Source organism: Nematolebias whitei, chromosome 6 (assembly GCF_014905685.2).
Source record: "Nematolebias whitei isolate Nwh7 chromosome 6, NemWhi1, whole genome shotgun sequence".
NCBI lineage: Eukaryota > Metazoa > Chordata > Actinopteri > Cyprinodontiformes > Rivulidae > Nematolebias > Nematolebias whitei.
Genome location: NC_056503.1, coordinates 8071924 through 8076883, shown reverse-complemented (window position 1 = coordinate 8076883; position 4960 = coordinate 8071924). Strand labels below are relative to the sequence as shown.

The following is a 4960-nucleotide window of genomic DNA, read 5'->3' as shown; positions in this document are numbered from 1 at the left end:
GATGGATGGATGGATGGATGGATGGATGGATGGATGGATGGATGGATCTGAGTCATTGATCAGCCAGTGAGATCTATCAATCTCACTGACTGTGAATCTCAAGGTGGACCCAAAATTCACAGAAGGGATTATGTAAGCAGAAGACACATAGATGAATGGGTGAATGTGTTGTCTAAACAGCTACATCTCAAAAGGGTTGACTTCTATTTATATTGTGTATTTTAACCTTCAAAGATTTTATATGTGTATAATCCTCACATAGAGCTAATACACAGGATTGGTAGCTTACAATTCTAATCAATAATTGTTTTTTATACGTACTGTATATCATCTGATAAAAACACAAAGCAAATACTGTACTGGAAAAAGGAAGTCGTGTAAGCCCCACTGCTGTGGTTCAAAAGCATTAAAGTTATACCTTAAAAAAGCTTTGCAAGTATGTCCCAAAAATACATTTTAGTGTTGCACATTCTAACCAAGGCCAGATTAACCATATGGGCAAATGGGCAACTGCCCAGGTGCCCATAATCTCTTAGGGGCCCAGGGCAGTGAGGGCACAAGCAGAATATCTGGTTATCTCCTGCTTTACTTGGAGCTCTGCACCGCACAGAGAGACTGCTGTGCTTCCACTGCATTTGAGCAGCCCTGCCTCCTCCCATCGCGGCTGCTGCAGCTCTCGGTTTTCTTTTTCAATCGGATCCTCAACTGCCCGACCTGTCAATCAATTCAGAAGGCGCATCAGTAATTGACCAATTGACCATCTCAATTTGTCCCGAAGGTAAACGCCCCTTACCTGCTGACAAGCTCATCAGTTTTTTTCTTGAGAAACATTGTTTTAATTAAAACAATAAGTTTGTATCTGTTGTGAGATGATTTTAGCAGTTTTGCAGCTTTTTTGTTTACTTAATGAAGAATAGTATGACAAAATCGTTCATCAAACAGGAAGAAGGGCTTATTATCTCTCCTCTTACTGCAGTGAATGTGGTACTTTGCTATAAGTACGACTGTATTTATGGCATCAGAGAAAGCTGAACTTAAGTTATCCACATAAAGTAAAATGGCATCAGCATGAAAAGAAGGAATGTTAAGTTTGAGATTAATCCAGTTTCTGATGTCTGACCAAACACTTTGTATTGACATGAAAAAAAATTGCTCTAGGGATTCATCTTCTGATTTACAAAAGACACACCAATCAACATGAAATTTAAATCTTCTTTGCAGAAACATGGCTACAGGATATATCTTATTTATTATTTTAAAAAGATTCTCCTTCACTTTAGGAGATTTAGACCATTTGACAAATTTAGAATGAGCAGAAATCATTCTGGTTTATGATTTATACTGGGAGGTTTCTTGAAGGAATCTTTGTTATAATCAGTAAATCCTTTGTCGCAAACATTCATTGATAATCTTATTACATTTGAAGTCAACTAAGTTACAGTCATTTAGTTTTAATGTGGGCATCAAATCGTCACCTTTGAATATATATTTTTAATTCATTGAATCAGCTGGTGGTCAGGCTACTTCTTGTTGTGCCATTAACTCTAAAATAGTTACTGAATCAAGTGTTTACTTCCATCCATCCACGGGGGTAGCAGCCTAAGTAGGGAGGCCCAGACTTCCCTCTCCCCAGACACTTGGACCAGCTCCTCCAGGGGAATCCCAAGGCGTTCCAAGTGTTTACTTATGTAGGTAAAACTAGATGTTAAACAACCATTAAAATACACCAGAATGTAGGAAATGGCATCTACTTTATTCAAAATTTTCTCGGGGGCATCTCCTTTCTTCAGTAGTTGCATTATAAAAAAAAGGCTTTTGTTAAAAATTGTTCACCAGGAACCTGAATTATTCACCTGCAGCTCAGTCCATCTCTTGGTACTCAAGAATCAGTCACTCTGCAGCTGCCTCTTTGTCACTCCACAACTCCAGACCTCCTCCTGCAGAGTAGGGCCTGTACTTTCCAAAAGCCTAAATCCCTTGGTCGCAGTGCCTTGACCGGTGACAAACGAGTACGACATTTAAGTCCCGGCAGATGAAGTCTTGTCCAACGATCGGGCCACAGAGGCAGGAACAGCCTGCCTCGGTTCTGAGCTATGCCACTGGAAGTCATTTGGGAGTTGATAAGCAGAGTGACAGGGAGTTTTTATTCCTTCATTGTATGAAATGTGTGAAAGGAAAGGAGTGGAAAGTGGCATTGCTTTCAAGAGTTGGAGAAGCTTTCTCTGAGTGAAATGGAGGCTACAGCTGTGAGAGAGAGATTAGCTGGAAACCAAAGAATGGCTCAAAAACAAAAAAGAATAGGCAGAGAGATGGGAAGAGAGTTTGTGTGTGTTTTAGTAGGATAAGTTACAATCAGGTTCCATGGTGGGCAGATTTTGTTTGCTTTTGAGGCTTAAGGGATTTAAGCTAGAACTATTTTGCAGGGCTTGCGAAGAATGTCTTTTTCACCCAGCTAATCACCCTTTTGCCCTCTGTAGAGCTTATTATTTGTCATTCATTTGTCTTTTATTTGAGCCCACCAAGTAGTGCCTCATTGATCTCAGCAATAGTGAGAATTTATTTCCAAAGCTTATTCAGCTGATTCTGAATGTCACCATATATGAAGCAGTATATTTCACAAGTTTGCCTTATTGTGTTGTTCTTTTATTTCCAGCTTTAGATGTCACTATTCCTTTCTTACAGTCATTCTGGACTCATTGTCTCTCCTGGTCTCTTTGTATCTGCATTTATTTCTTAATGAACCTTTCTGGTTTGGTGTGGATTGAGCCTTTTTTAGCACAGATGCTATGAGTGGTTTATCTGGGGAGTTTTGGGGCTGGGGGATCTTGCCAATTGTATGGTTTTAGGCATAATAGGCAGTTTTCCTTTACATTTTTTTCCCCACTGTAACAGCTGACATGGAGGCTGTGATGTTCCAAATTCCTTTGTGAATTATTTAAAAAACATCACTAGTTGATGTAAGTCACATAAAATAAAATCTTCCTCACCCAATCTACTCTACCTCCTTAAAGGTGGACATGGCAGACAAATTAAGGAGATAATTGAAGTGCCCTTTCCACCATACAACAATATCTCTAGTCCGAGACAGCAATTCAGTTCAGTTCAGTTTATTTGTACAGCATCAAGTCACAACAGCAGTTGTATCAGGGCACTAAAGGGTGAAGCCTATATGAAATAGAACTGAGAATAAGGGCCTGGTGAACGATAACAACTAGTAAAAATGGCTTTTCTGATTTCCATTTTGGATGCAAAAGATTAAGGGACAGCAACTCAAAAGAATTATAACTAATAATTGGTTTAGTGTTAATCAATAATCCTGACTGAAAAATCTAAGATACTCCTCCACCTCGACCTAGGAACGTGAAATTTTAAATAATTAGGAGGAATGGATGCTTGGGCATCTTCCTACACATTCATGTTCACTTTTATCTAGAACTTTAACCATTATAGTCTGCGCTCCCAGGACATCATTTTGATGCAGGTACCAAAGGTCAGAACTGAACTGGGTGAAAAGGCTTTTAAATCTTTCGCCCCTGCCACTTGAAATATTCTGCAGAAGGATTTAAAGTTATCATCTCTTGTTACTTTGGTACAGTTTAAATCAATTCTAAAGGAACGAGAGATCAGATCACTTGGCTCCTGTAACTGCCCTAATGTGTAATTATGTGATTTCTCCTGGATATGTATTTTGTGTATTTGGTTTAGTATTTTGGATTTGTTGTATGTTTTATGCTGCTGTCTTGGCCAGGTCACTCTTGGAAAAGAGGTTTTTAATCTCAATGAGTTATTTTTCCTGGTTAAATAAAGGATACAACATAAATTAACTGTGTTTATTTTAATTTTTTTTATGATTTATATTTTTAGAGCTGATTTTTGGTTTATTTAATTTGAGCTGTGAGCGAGTTGACACTGTTTCAGTGGGGGTGTGGGTGGGTAACAGAGGAGAGAGGTGTGGAGGACTACAACTCTGCTTCCTGGACTAGACCCTGGGTTGTCAATAATTTGGATGTCTTACAAAATCAGCCAAATTTCTAGAAAGAAGTGTGGCTCCACCCAAAGAGGGATGAATGCCATCTCTCGGCATCAGACTGTAGGGATAAGGTCCAAAATATTGGAATTAATTATCAATCTCATAAATTTATAATCAATCTTGAGTTCTTTTCTCGTGATTAAATCAACTTTATATCAAAACACTCAGATTCAATGAAACATATTCATTCAGTTGTAAGATTTTTGGTGATGTTTATTTTGAATATAGGAGTAATAATAAGCAGTGATATTATATGAATAATGACATAAAAAATATTGGAAAGAAAAACAAAAAATCATGAGCAGGGAAGTAATGGCATTAAAATTTTGAAAGGAAAGATGTGAGGTCATGAAAATAACCGCAGCTTTGAGGCAAATTTAAACTGGTTAGTATATGTCAAAAAGAATGCGTTAATGGAGTTTTCAAATAAAATATCTAATAAAAGAAAGCTAAATGATTGTAAACTGGCTGGCTTTATCTTGGAAAACTATGATTCACCATTGAATAAAAGGAAACGTTCTAACATTTCTGTCCTACTGGAAAGTGGGACTGCTAAGGATACCAGTCAACGCCCTACATGTTCCGGTGACTTGAAGGTGACATTCACCTGTCAGTGGTTAGAGGGACAGAAGTGTCCATGGTCAAACTGGCTCTGGCATTCTGCTGGGATCTCACTTTTCTGCAGTGGAATTCTGAATTCTGACTGGTGTTCAGAACTGGTGTTGTTTGTCTTGTTTGTCTCCATGTGTCCCTATGATGAATTTGCGATGACTTGCGACCTGTCCAGGGTGCACCCCACCTCTCGCACAGTGATGGCTGGACATGGACACCAGTGACCCCCGTGACCTGAAAAGGAAGAAGCAATAAAGATGATGGATGGATGTGGATGGATGGATGGATGGATGGATGGATGGATGGATGGATGGATGG

General features: G+C 38.8%; 1 protein-coding gene across 1 annotated transcript in view; it reads left to right on the top strand.

Moving 5' to 3' along the window:
* Window positions 1-4960, top strand: part of LOC119410489 (calsyntenin-2) — a 662902-nt gene that overhangs the window by 632429 nt on the left and 25513 nt on the right. The window lies entirely within an intron of this gene.